At 44.4% G+C, this 14431-nt stretch overlaps 4 non-coding genes across 4 annotated transcripts; 2 read left to right on the top strand and 2 right to left on the bottom strand.

The window, feature by feature from the left end:
- Positions 1–1193: 1193 nt before the first annotated feature.
- trnas-aga (transfer RNA serine (anticodon AGA)) lies at positions 1194–1275 on the bottom strand. Its single transcript has one exon. It is a non-coding gene; the product is annotated as a tRNA-Ser (tRNA).
- Positions 1276–6049: 4774 nt separating this feature from the next.
- trnaq-uug (transfer RNA glutamine (anticodon UUG)) lies at positions 6050–6121 on the bottom strand. Its single transcript has one exon. It is a non-coding gene; the product is annotated as a tRNA-Gln (tRNA).
- Positions 6122–6277: 156 nt separating this feature from the next.
- Positions 6278–6349, top strand: trnat-cgu (transfer RNA threonine (anticodon CGU)). The gene has a single exon. It is a non-coding gene; the product is annotated as a tRNA-Thr (tRNA).
- Positions 6350–7692: 1343 nt separating this feature from the next.
- trnap-agg (transfer RNA proline (anticodon AGG)) lies at positions 7693–7764 on the top strand. Its single transcript has one exon. It is a non-coding gene; the product is annotated as a tRNA-Pro (tRNA).
- The last annotated feature ends 6667 nt before the right edge of the window (positions 7765–14431 follow it).

Below are 14431 nucleotides of genomic sequence, written 5' to 3'. Positions count from 1 at the left end.
AAAAAATACGGACAATAACCATTTTTTTATGGACAAGGATCGCCCAGGGGGAGAGAGGATCCCGCGTGGGGTTCACCAGGAGGAGTTTTTTGTTTGTTCGTCTGTTTGCCTGTTACTTTTTGATCGGGACTGAAGGGACATTTATTTGTAAATATGGGTCGGATTACAGCGTTATTTGGGATGTAAGAAAATATGATTTTGAGTTAATAAACCGGAAACAGTCTCATTTCAAGTGTCTGTGGTCTGTGTTATGCAACAAAGGTAAATAGAGTACAACACGGGAGAGTCCCTGCTTAATAGTAACACTCCGTTTACTTTAGGCAGACTGTTAAAACGTTTATCCATATGTCCATTTGTAAAAATGATGCCAAAAATGTAGCAGATGCAGATCAACACTAGCATTCCTGTGGTCGCCGGTTCGAATCCAAGCTGTGGTCCAAAGTAAAATCCTAAAAGTGTCAATTTGAGTTTCTGCATCCTGAAATACGTACATATATTAGAGATGTTTCCACAACTTTCCTTTCTTTTTTCATTTTTCCCTTTTTCCCCTCTTTTTCCTCTTCTTTTCTCTTCTTTTCTTTTCCCCCCTTCTCCCCCCTTCTTCCCCATCTTAGACGGACGAATGTTCCCCAGCTTGAACGCAGCGCCTTGGACCGCTCGGCCATCCTGACATGAAAAGCGTGCTGTCCACAACAAGTTTGGAAAATCTCAAGGATGAATACTTAATAAACAATCTGAAATCTTCACTGACGCTGATGTGGACAGACTCAGAGTGTGTCTGTCTATGCTATCTCAACAAGTCTTGAGCCAGAGATGAGATTTTTCATCTGGTCACCACATGATGAATCATTCTGACTATTGTAGTACCTTGAGATCTGCCTTTCCCAGGTGTTTTGTCCTTAAGGTGAAGCAGTCTCTGCCTCAGGGTGAAACTGGGTTTGAAATGTGCTGGGACGTTTTATCCTTTGCCTCCTCACTGCACACCAGTTGCTCTCGGTCCAGCGTTTTTAAAATGATAGTTTTTGGAAGTGTCAGATGGACTGTGCCAGGGTTTGGTCCTCAGACAGTCAATATAAATGGCAGCACTCTGACTGGTCAAGATGACCTTTTTCACAGAGCTCGTTGTTAACACATCAGACTTGTTAAGTGTAAACGATGGAGGGGCATAAAGTGATCTTGGAGATGAAAAGAACCGTTGTTGGCAGGATTCGAACCTGCGCGGGGAAACCCCAATGGATTTCTAGTCCATCGCCTTAACCACTCGGCCACAACAACCGGCAAAAGGTAACGATGAAGAGTCTGATGACCCAGGTTGGTTCTGTCCATGAGTGCATGGTGTTGTCCAGTTTGTCCTGTCCAGTTTGGTGTTGGTGCTCCTTTACTTGTTTTCCATTTCATTCGCAGGTAAATCTGCGCCGACCAGAGTCTCCGTTTGACAGACAGCTATCACAGAAAGTTGCCGACAGCTGAGCAAGTACTCACGTGCCAACATGGCACAAGTTGAATTGCTTCCAAGCCGGCTGTGTTCACGATCACATGGTCGTTTGAGACTACAAGCCTTCACTGTCCATTCTACGCTGTTTACTTTATTAGGAAGGTGCTCTACAATTGTCCCAACAAGCAGGGGGAGCACTGAACATAAAACTCTCTTTCTCACATGTTATTGTCATGTGTTTTTGTGAAAGATAAGGCTGACTTGTTTTCTTGCTTCTCTATTTAAACAATCTGAAATCTTCACTGACACTGATGTGGACAGACTGAGAGTGTCTCTGTGCTAGCTCAACAAGTCTTGAGCCAGAGATGAGAGTTTTCATCTGCATTCAGGGCATCATTCCAGGCATCTGGACTTGTAGAGTTTTCTTGAAGACGTTTTGCTGCTCATCCAAGCAGCTTCATCAGTTCTGTTTGGTGGGGAAACATGGTTTATATGTGGTTGCAGACCTCAGTGGGTGGGTCTGGGTAAAACTAACAAACAATAGCACTAAATGTTTCCATGGCTGCCTGGGCTAGGTGTGTCTAACGACTGGCTAACGACTGTGAGACTGCCGGAGGGGGACTGATTGACAGCCCTTTGTTCTTGCTGTGAGTATGTGCAAACTTCCTGGGAATGGATGGAATCACTGCATTGTATGTGGTAGAAAGATGATGTCTGAGGCCTCCACCTCTGTTAAGGGAAGGTTTTTCCAGCTTAACATAGATGCTTCCTTGACTCCTCTTTCAAACCACCTTTCCTCTCTGTCTAAAATGTGAACATTGTTGTCCTCAAAGGAAAGATTATGGTTATGGTTGGCACTCTGGGCTCTGAATCCAGCGATCTGAGTTCAAATTTCAGTGGAACCTTTTGTTTGAACAGTTATCCTGGTGTCCTTTCTACACAGTTAAGTCTATGGAGAAGTCCACAGTCTGTTCATTGGTCCAGCTGTAGTCATTAATGGACTGAAGGCCATGAAGGAGGCTGTGGTGCTGAATCCTGCTGCTTGTGCTGGATGATCCAGTTATAACATGGAATCCTCTGCTGTCCATGCTGGTGTGTCCTGCTAGTACTCATTATTCAGGAAACAAGAACAAGTATTAGGGAGTGCTCTCAAGTGCTCTCTAAGCAAAATAAAATAGCTTTGTTTCTATGGTGACCCCACAGGCTGCAGCAAAACACCACTACAGGTGCTGGTCATATAATTAGAATATCATCAGAAGGTTGATTTATTTCAGTAATTCCATTCAAAAAGTGAAAGCTGTATAATGCAAACATTCATTCCACACAGACTGAAATATTTCAAGTGTTTATTTCTTTTAATGTTTATGGTTATAACGGACAACCAATGAAAACCCACATTCAGTATCTCAGCTGGATGGATTAGGATGGATGGATAATGTAGTGGACTCCCACCCAGCAGATCAAGTCCCAGAGGTTACAGCATCATTTATTAGCTGAGTTTCCCCTCAGGGAAGCTGCTGTTTACAAGCTGTTTACAGAGAGAAGCAAGAAAACAACAGTCAGCATCATCGTCCATAAAAACACATGACAATAACATGTGAGACAGAGAGTTTATGATCAGTGCTCCCCCTGCTGGTTAGGACATATGATGACATTTTTAAATGTACCAGTCAAAAGTCACTCAGTGGTTTGTCTTTGTTTTTATGACTTTCTACATTGTAGGTTCATCCTGAAGACATCAGAGCTATGAAGGAACACATGTGGAATGATGCAGTGAACAAACAGTGTTAAACCAAGCAGAATATGTTTGATGTTTGACATTCTTCCAAGCAGCCAGCTTTTGCTTTGATGACATCTTCACACACTCTTTGCATTCTCTCAATCTGAACTGAACCACCAATGCTGTGCAATGCTGACATCTAGTGGTGGAATCGCAGGTTACAGAATCAGAAATTCCTTTTTTTTATCGTCGAGGGGAAATTCTTGTTTGTTACAGACAAATAGAAGAAAAGATAATTGAAATATGAAATAGAAATATTGAAATACCTAGACAGCATTTAAATCCCTGAGTTGTATCTAAAGAACATATTTACTATTGTGTAAAAACCTTTACACAGTAAAGAGCCTGACATGAATGTACCAGTATGAATGTACAGTGTCTGAGTGACTGTTACAGTTCAGAGTTCAGTAGTTTGATAGAGACGGGCCGGAATGACTTCCTGTCTTCTCACCTGCTCTGTGGTGAAGGTGATTGATTGATCGGTGGAGGTGGGGAACCAGTAATTCCCAGGTGATGTCAGCCGAGGGGTCTGAGGACGAGGTGCGAGCAGGGCCATCTGGATGAGCTGTGGGAGAAGAGAGGGCGGGTGACGTGGCTGGTCGTCGCTCAGCTGCTGAAGAGTCGTTAGCAGGGTGAACTGGGGTCACTAAAAAAACTGATACAGCTCATTGGCCCTTTCCACACTGCCATTAACTCCACCCCTGCTGCTCCACCTGTAACCAGTGATGGTCCTCATGCCACTCCACACCTCTCTTGTGTTGTTTTGCTGAAGTTTCCACTCCAGCTTCCTCCTGTACTTCTCCTTGGCCTCCCTGATTTTTATTCTCAGGTCCTTCTGTGTAGCTCTCACCTCCTGCCTGTCGCCCGCTTTGAATGCCTTCTTTTTTCTGTTTAAAATGGCTTTAATGTCCTTAGTCACCCATGGCTTGTTGTTGGGGTAACAATTCACTGTCCTAACTGGAACAACACTGTCCACACAGAAGTTTATGTATCCAGTGATGCACTCTGTGATTCCATCAATGTCCTGGCTGTGGGGTTCACAGAGTGCCTGCCAGTCAGTCACTTCAAAGCAGTCCTGAAGTGTTGAAGCATCCTCATTCCAAAATCAATCCCTCCTCCACATAAAGTCAGAAGTTCTAAATGTGAGTCATTAAATGAGAGGTTCCAGCAGAAACGTCCAAACATCTGAAGAGAAGCTGAGAAGCCTGAGATGCAGGGGCTGCAAGCTGTGCTTCAACTGTTCCTGTTTAGACAATAAGAACAGATCATCATCTTCATCGCCCTCAATAAGAACAGATCATCATCTTCATCACCCTCATCACCTCTCACCAACCTCCCTTCATCTGCTTGGAGCCGCAGCCAGGCGGTGCCAGATTGTTCATATGGTGGCATATTAGTCATTCATTTATTGCCACATGTTTTCATTGAATGTTACATGTATTGATTTAATTTCTGCATTGTGGGTCAAATAAAGGTTTCCTCCATTTTAATTCATATTGATTCAGTTCACGCTGTGTTTATGTCTCCTTGTAGCTGACAGCAGCAACAACAGGGCTCAGTCTGTTTAACCACTGGATGTAGTGAAGTTTGTAGTTATCCAGAGAAGGACTGTGTGCTTTATGATTTGTATCTTAAGAGGAGATTTGCATATTAGGGATTAAGTAAATACAGCGTGAAATATAAATAAATAAATTGCAAATGTCCCTTTCGGGGCTCCATAAATGTTAATCCTAAAAAAGGAACATCCAGTGTGGACTTGCATACACAGTGAACATAAACTGCTATAATAACAACTTTAAAAACAATCAGCAAAGTAAAATCAAATCAAATAATCAAAATGGCTGAATTTCAGCGGACTAATTCCACTGTGATCCTTAGTAGCATTATCCGTAATAAGATTGTCAGTGAACGTAGAGAAGATTGAAGCAAGGCGTCTGGACTTGTAGAGTTTTCTAGAACAGCGGTCCCCAACCTTTTTTGCACCACCGACCGGTATCATGTAAAACAATACTTTCACGGACCGGCACAGAAAAAAAAGTGCATAAAGAGACAACTTACTCTTATGCTTAATTAGTGGGAGCCTTTGAGCTTTCTCAGCAATGAGGCGGTCCCATCTAGGGATAATGGGAGACATGACACCCGAAGTGTGTTTCTTATGTCCAGTCCACTCCGTAATTTTGTTTTGGCCGTCATTAATTGCTTCAGTCGTTCTTGTTCATGTTTTCTTCCATGGCTTGTCTTTTAATGCAGGGTGCTCGGTCTCGCAGTTTTGAAGGCTTCGTTGCCTCATTTGCGAGTCTGTCGCCACATATCACTCAGAGCGGATTTACCACTGTAAATAAAGGAAACCACATATTTTTAAGACACTTAGAGCACAGAGTAATAATATAATCTAAAGCTCACAAGACACAAGACGAACAGAACAGAACAGAACAAATACTTTATTTATCCCAAACTGGGAAATGTTTTCTATTGCAGCAGCAATGTACAGGGTCAGTATCATCCTATCTGCTGGTAAAAGTCTTTCTCCCCGTCAGGGAATCGAACCCCGGTCTTCCGCGTGACAGGCGGAGATACTATCCACTATACTAACGAGGAATGCTGACAACCACCATCTGTCATAGCAGCAGCCACCTGGTGCGGTCATGTGTCAGCTGGGGTGTGACGGAGTGGCTACGTCAGTAACTGTGGGCAGACTGCAGGTGTGTGTGCACCCAGACACACACAGGTCCCAGCTGAGAGCAGCCGGACCTTCCTGTCCTCCTGTCCATCGCTGTCCTACGACTACTATGACTACTGTTAGATTAGGACACCAGTATTACCATCCAAACAAAAGGTTCCACTGAGATTTGAACTCAGATCGCTGGAGTCAAAGTCCAGAGTGCTAACCATTACACCATGGAACCTGCTTCACATGGATCTTCTTCTCCTCCTCTACCCGGCGAGACTGTCCTCCATGAGGAGACTGTCCTCCATGTCTAGATAAGGCCTGTCCTGTCTTTACCTGTGGGGTGGCCGTGGGTTTTTATTCACTAATAACATATCAGTAGATAAAAGAAAAAGGCGTGGTGGCCAAGTGGTAAGGCGTTGGTCTCGTAAACCAAAGATCATGGGTTCAATTCCCATCCATGCCTTTTAAAGAAAGACAAAACCCATTGAGAGTAAAAACTATAGACAGAGCTTCCGTGATGTCACCCATTTGTTTCTGAAGAGCCGTTCTTAGGCTCGTGGGAGCCGCCATGTTGGAAGCATCACGTCCGCCAAAAACTCCAAATACGTACAAAGAGGGGGAGCACGAGTGGAGTTTGGGGGCGGGCGATCATGAAAGCAGGAAACTCGCATTGTTATATGTCAGCCTTCTGCTGCTCAAGTGGCAACGCCTATAATTATGCAGAATTTTAAGTCCGAATATAATTAAAACGAGTAAGTTATATAAACCCCCCCCCCCCCCCCATACAATTGACACTAGAAGAGAACCTATCATCTGAGACCAGAATGTTTTTTTGTACCAGGCTGTAAACATGTTCATTCCTGCTGTGAAGTCAGACATTTTAACATGGGAGTCTATGGGAAATGACTCGCTTTTGGAGCCAGCCCCCAGTGGTTGCGGCATGAATTACAAGTTTTGACACTTCCGCATGGGCTTCAAGTTTGAACCCCGAAGGTTGCCGTCTGACAACACCACACAAAACAAAGATGTGTTAAACTGTGTGATCGTTGGCTGGAAGCACTGCTTCATGAACCTGTGTTTACTGTTCATTAAGCTTAGAGACGTTTCAGGAGTATGTTTGAGGAGTAAACTGATTCAAGTCCTCACAACAAGTGTATTTCACTGCACAAACACACACTCAGCTGATGTGTCCCAGGAAATGTCTTTTTGTCTGACGTATTAGAAGATTCTAGATTCTAGATTCAACAACTAGACAATTAACCCCTGCTGAGACCCCCACAGGGTTTCTGTGGCTGTATCTCCCTCATCCTCATCCTATGTGGATGAAACCTTACAGTCATGCTGAACATTTGACTCACAGCTGATATGCTGAAATGCTACAGACACTGCGCCACCTACTGGCCAGAGGACCTGTCTTTTGTTTAGGGGCCTTAAACAATTTCCCTCTGGGATTACTAAAGTACCTAAAATAAAAAAAAAATGTAAAAAAATTTCCCAGAATGCGTAATTTAATCCAAGTCTTCAAAATGGTGGAACAAACATTTCACACATTTCATTTCAGATCCTTTATTGTTCTGGAAAGAAAACCAAAACAAAGTCCTGACGTCCCATTACAAATATCATGGCAGCTGTTCATCCCTCTCCTGACGGTTCTCTTCCACCTCCAGCTTGTCCACACTTTCCGAGCACATGTGACACGCGTGGTAGATAGGTCGCTAATTCCAGACAGCTATAGCACACAGTAGTCTTTTATTCATTTACATTTCAGTTTCAGCTGCTGACACATGAAGATCAGAGGGCACACATGGCTCGTTGGTCTAGGGGTATGATTCTCGCTTAGGGTGCGAGAGGTCCCGGGTTCAAATCCCGGACGAGCCCTGATGTTTAACTGTATTCCTTGTAGTTGACTCTTTTCAGTTCCTCTCTAACTACCACACAGCTTTACAAAGCTAACAAAGTTCTATTCAGACTCATCCCAATCCAGAGCAGTTGTTCCACAGTAACACCTGCAGGAGGACGTCATCACCCAGTATGTGACCTGCACTGTGAGCTGTAAGGTCTTATACAGACAGGTGTGTGTCTGTCCTCATCAAGTCCAATCAGTATCATCAAAGACAGCTGGACTCAGATGAAGGTGTAGAACCATCTGAAGGACGATCAGAAGAAATGGACGCACCTGAGTTCAATATATGAGAGTCACAGCAAAGGCTCTGATACTTAGGACCATGTCATATTTCACTTTTTAATGTAACCTCTGGGACCTGATCTGCTGGGTGGGAGTCCACTACATCAGTGGTCCCCAACCACCGGGCCGGGGACCGGTACCGGTCCGTGGGTCATTTGGAACCAGGCCGCACAGAAAGACTGAGCAAAACATATATTATTCATTATCTGAGTCTGAAAGCTGTTTCATTTATAAATCGATCAGATTCATCCGCCTGTGCCTTTAAGCACCTGTCCAGACGCTTGTCTCGGTCACGGGATACGGCACCCCAAAATTAAGCCCACAAGCTGCAAAAATGAATAAAAAACAAACGTCTTTGGAGAGCTTCTTCGGAAAGGGGAAAAGGCCTAACGAGGAGACAGAAGAAGAGGAGCCTACCCCTTCAAAGAAAAAGAAACCTGCATTTAAAAGACTATATCAGGAGTCCTATTTAAAATACGGATTTATTGCAACAGGTGATTCTCACACACCAAGTCCGCTCTGAGTGATGTGGCGACAGACTCGCAAATGAGGCAACGAAGCCTTCAAAACTGCGAGACCGAGCACCCTGCATTAAAAGACAAGCCATGGAAGAAAACATGAACAAGAACGCCTGAAGCAATTAATGACGGCCAAAACTAAATTACGGAGTGGACTGGACATAAGAAACACACGGGTGTCATGTCTCCCATTATCCCTAGATGGGACCGCCTCATTGCTGAGAAAGCTCAAAGGCTCCCACTAATTAAGCATAAGAGTAAGTTGTCTCTTTATGCACTTTTTTTTCTGTGCCGGTCCGTGAAAGTATTGTTTTACATGATACCGGTCCGTGGTGTAAAAAAGGTTGGGGACCGCTGCACTACATCATCCATCCATCCTCATCCATCCAGCCTCCGGCCGCCCGTGTGTCGAGCAAGCCGCCTCCTCCTACAGCCAATCGCGAGGCCGAGTGCTACCACGAATCTACCACGAATTGACCAATGACGGAGCCGCCCTCTACCACGATTCGCCAGCTCCCGCCTACCTCCGCCGACGGCCAACCACGAGGCCGAGTGCTACCACGAATTGACCACGAATTGACCAATGACAGAGCTGCCCTCTACCACGATTCGCCAGCCCCCGCCCCTGGCAACGAGCCGGCCAATCACAGCTCGGACCACTGCTTGAGGCAGATGTGGCCCGGTCACGACGCTGTTGCTATGGCTTCGTCATTGCCTTTTACCGAGCTACGTCGCCGTGGACGGCTATCAGGATAATTTACCCCAGTAACCGTCTGCAAGATTAATTTCTACCGGAGATTCCGACGTGTCGCGGAGATTCCGACGTGTCGGTGAGTGAGTGTCGTTGTGTACATGCTGGTATGTGATTGTAAAGCGCTACGTTTGTGTAGCAATGTATGTATGAACGTACCTAGCCGGTGCTCTACTGGCTAGGATAAATTCACAGTTACCGACGGCTCAGATGGAATAATTGATCATAGACTGGCCTCTATGTTGTTTACACCTATAAAGCATTTGACTGGGAGAACGCTACATTTAGTGTGTTTTAGCAAACATTTCCATTTACAGCGTTAGCTTCGGCTAATCAGCTACAGACAAGCCTCTTGTTATTGTTAGCTTTAGTTAGCTCTCTCTTTGTCTTCAGTTAGCGTAACTTTCAATGGACTTTTATTACTGCAGTGTAGTATTACTGTGTCATAGCATCACTGTATTGGTTTTCAATATCCTATGATCATGTAGTTGTTATGATTAAATTATTGTTTTGTGTTAAAGTGAGGAACTCTCTCTTAGTGTTCTGATAAACATTATGCTTCTCCTCCTTGTTCTTCTATTGTTGTTCTTTTAGGACTAGTTACTGACAGACATGGATCCTGAAGCTGGTGGACTACACACCACCAAGGAAATACACTGGTACAGTTTCCTAATGTCTGGAAAAACTCATTTGTATTTAGGTTTAGTGCATATATTAGTACATGACATATGATTTGATGTGTTTGTGTGTATGATTTTCAGGAGAGCTTATGGGGTGGAGTATCTATATGACCAGACAGGCTACGCTTTTCTGGAGCCAGAGGAGTTTGAGGACGGCACTGTCCCCTTGCTGGATGCTCCTCCACTCACTGGTACATCTGCCACAGCACCTCCACTCACTGCAGGCTTTATAATTGTGAATTATAAGACAGCTACTGTAATATCTGGTCATTATTTTTCAAACTAGCATGTACACTTATCTTTTACTGCTATATTTCACACTGCCTTAATTTTCCAGGTGTTTCATCGGGTCCCAAGGGCAGCCAGACCTGTTCGACTCCATTCAAGAAAACTCTACAAGTCCTTGCCTTGCTTCAATCATCTCTATGATTATGACCTGGATGACTGAGACTCTTCATCAGCATACACCAGTGTGTTGTCAACAAAGCCTGTGTGATGGCTGAGACCACCATCCAGCTGCCTGAGGTGAACACAGCAATGCTGGCATGACGGTGAGTAAATCATGAAGTATGTGAACCATGTCAGCTGTATTTGTGGAATATATTGCTTCTGTAAAACTACTGTTTTGTTGTTGTTGTTTTTTTCAGGTACAACAAGCAGAGTCGGGCTCGGGAGACCGAGGTGCTTCAGCAAGCCATTGAGTCTCCAAAGCCATCCACACCTCAGAGAGAAGCTCTCTTGACCATGGCTGCAGGGGACAACCTGCACAGCTTTACCGTGCCAGCCAATACAGCAGAATGGCCAGGTTTAAAAGGCAGCTGGTGTTTGGGGGAGACAGACCCCCATCTCTTCTCTGAATCTTGAGGCCAGCCCGGCATCTGCTTCAGTGCAGCATCCTGCCACCAGCGCAGCATCTTTGCTGCAGTGTATATCAGTGTGTATATAGTGTAAACAAACACATTCTTTTGGTATCAGTTTCCCCCTCTGTGTAATTCAGTTAATGATAATGTTCAGGTAGTTGGGCATGTACAGCTTCATAGAATGATAGTAGATTGAACAACAGGTCTGCCAGACAGTATTGTTTGACCTCTGGAATGTGTGGATTCTTAAAACTGTGAATCTGCCTTTATCACAATTAAATGAGGCTATAAACATTACAAAAGCTTTTGTTCGGTTTTTACAGGATTTGTAAATACAGTCTGATTTCAGTGTTTGTAAATACCATTTAATTTCACAAAATACTTTGATAAAAAATGATGTTTATCCAAATATGAATTTAGACTAATATTAAGAGGCTTTATGAGCAGTAAAGACTGCAAATAAACTCCTACTGGTCCTTTACATGTGCTCAATGTGAGCAATATTCCCCCCAAAAAGTTACTGAAATGGTAATAACACCTAAAAGGTTTTTTTCCATTGTTCTTATATATTTGGGTTTGTGGGTGTTAATCAAGAGTCTGGAGCCATTGATGAGCCTTATATTGCAGACAAGGTCGGTATACAAAAAAGGATGTTAAGAAAAATGCAGATTAACACATTACAGCTTGTTACTAAGGATACAATTATTGTATGCAATCCTGTTCCTCTCAAGCTCTTTCCATATTAGCTAAACAGCGAGCAGATTGCATTTATCCCATTCAATGCATGCATGTGCAATTGGACTATTACAGCAAATGACACGTGAAATTTGTCACATACAAACGGTGTGCATCACTCTCCTTTCGCTTTGTTTTTAATTATAACGTCACCTCGGTAAAATGTCATACAACGACCGATATGTTTCGCGTAATTTCAGTGCAAAATATTAACGCACCTAGCGGGATTCGAACCGGCGCTCTCGGCGCGATTTGTGGCGCGATTTGTGGCATCAACGTCGACACATGGGCGCTAGCCTTCCAGCAGTAGGCAGCGCGTCAGTCTCATAATCTGAAGGTCGTGAGTTCAACCCTCACACGGGGCACAACTTTTAGAGACAGCATTGAATAAAGAGTACACACACTCACCATTTACAGGTACATAATATTAAATAGTAGCATCGACAAGTTAATGTACAGAGGAAATGACCAAAAAAGCAGGTGTCTGTCAGCGCTTACTATACAATCCGGTGGTTGCCTACCCATTGTGCATGTGTAGAACACAGACCTTAAGGGGCCCCACACTGAACAGACTGTGTGACAGAGGCTGGGGATCAATGCCACCATTGTGAACACAATACCAGGAAGTTTAAGGCCTTTTTTTCATATACAGTGCCCATGTTAGTGCCAATATGTCTCGTATACGTGCTGGCTACTACTCTTTTCAGACTATGAGACTGACGCGCTGCCTACTGCGGCTGTGGTTGCTCAGAAACAAGTGAAATATGGTCCTTTTTTTTAACAAAGACATCTACATTGCAGTATGTTAGTGAGAATATCTCTCATATGCGCTCTGACTACTGCACCAACAAAAATTCTTAATTTAACCTTTAGGAGTATGTACACACCTTAAAACTGCTGTGAAAATATGATATGTTAATACGTAGAGAAGATTGAAGCAAGGCGTCTGGACTTGTAGAGTTTTCTTGAAGACGTTTCGCTGCTCATCCAAGCAGCTTCAACTGTTTGGTGGGGAAACATGGTTTATATGTGGTTGCAGACCTCAGTGGGTGGGTCTGGGTAAAACTCACAAACAATAGCACTAAAGGTTTCCATGGCTGACTGGGCCAGGTGTGTCTAACGACTGGCTAATGACTGTGAGACTGCCGGAGGGGGGCTGGTTGACAGCCCTTTGTTCTTGCTGTGAGTATGTGCAAACTTCCTGGGAATAGATGGCATCCCTGCATTGTATGTGGTAGAAAGATGATGTCTGAGGCTACCACCTCTGTTAAGGGAAGGTTTTTCCAGCTTAACATAGATGCTTCCTTGACTCCTCTTTCAAACCACCTTTCCTCTCTGTCTAAAATGTGAACATTGTTGTCCTCAAAGGAGTGTCCTTTCTCTTTGAGGTGGAGGTGAACACCTGAGTCTTGTCCTGAGGAGGTGGCTCTCCTGTGCTGAGCCATTCTTCTGTGGAGTGGTTGTTTAGTTTCTCCAATGTATAGATCAGAGCATTCCTCACTGCACTGGACTGCATATATCACATTGCTGTGTTTCTCCCTGGGAATCTTATCCTTCGGGTGAACCAGTCTCTGTCTCAGTGTTGTCATCGGTCTGAAATGGACCGAAATGTCATGGTTGTTGAAGATCCTGCAGAGTTTCTCTGATACTCCTGACACCTATGGAATAGAGATGTTCTTTCTCCGCCGGTTGTTGTCCTCTGTCTTCTTGTTGTTGGGGGGGTCTTGTTTTTGTGGCTTTGATGAGTGCCCACTTGGGGTAGCCACAGGTTTGCAGGGCCTTCCTGATGTGGTGTTGCTCCTTCTTCTTCCCCTCTGAGCTGGTTAGTACAGTTTGTGCTCTGTGCTGCAGGGTCCTGATGACTCCCAGTTTGTGTTCCAATGGGTGGTGTGAATCAAACAACAGGTACTGGTCCGTGTGTGTGGGTTTCTTGTATACTTCCACATTGAGGCTCCTGTCCTCCTCAATATGTACTGTGCAGTCCAAGAAGGCCAGATTGTTCTCCCTGATGTCCTACCGAGTGAACTTGATGTTGTTGTCCACTGCGTTGATGTGTTCTGTGAACCGTTCCACTTCATTGTTCACCCAGGTGTCATCCACATATCTAAACCAGTGGGTGGAGGTGGTTTCAGAAAAGGAACTCAAGACTCTTCTCTCCACTTCTTCCATGTAGAGGTTGGCCACAATAGGAGACACAGGTGATCCCATCGCACAGCCATGCTTCTGTCTGTAAAAGTTCCCATTGTACTGGAAATAAGTGGTGGTCTGGCATGAGGTTGGTTCTTTCCTTGAGTGTGCTGTCTTGTATGAGGCACGTCCTTAGCGTCTCTGTGGCTTCTGATGTAGGGATGCAGGTGAACAGGGAGGTGACATCAAATGAGGCCATAGTGTCGTCTGGGTCCATTCGGATCTTCTCTACCTTGTTCACAAAGTCCTACCAGTGGTGTCAGGAGTTCAGCCAAGTGCTTAGCCATGTTGTATGTGACTGAGTTTGTGCTGCTGACGATGGGTCTGAGGGGGACTCCTTGTGAGTCTTGGGGAGTCCATACAGGCATGGATTGGCTTCCCCAGGAAGCATACAATGCAGTGATTCCATCCATTCCCAGGAAGTTTGCACATACTCACAGCAAGAACAAAGGGCTGTCAACCAGTCCCCCTCCGACAGTTTCATAGTCGTTAGCCAGTCGTTAGACACACCTGCCAGATCATCACAGGTAGTTATGGAAACATTTAGTGCTATTGTTTTTAAGTTTGACCCAGACCCACCCACTGAGGTCTGTAACCACATATAAACCATGTTTCCCACCAAACAGTTA

The sequence above is a fragment of the Parambassis ranga genome, unplaced genomic scaffold (genome assembly GCF_900634625.1).
Source record: "Parambassis ranga unplaced genomic scaffold, fParRan2.1 scaffold_63_arrow_ctg1, whole genome shotgun sequence".
Classification (NCBI taxonomy): Eukaryota; Metazoa; Chordata; class Actinopteri; family Ambassidae; genus Parambassis; species Parambassis ranga.
Note: the sequence above shows the minus strand (reverse complement) of the source record. Positions and strands in the feature narration are given on the sequence as shown.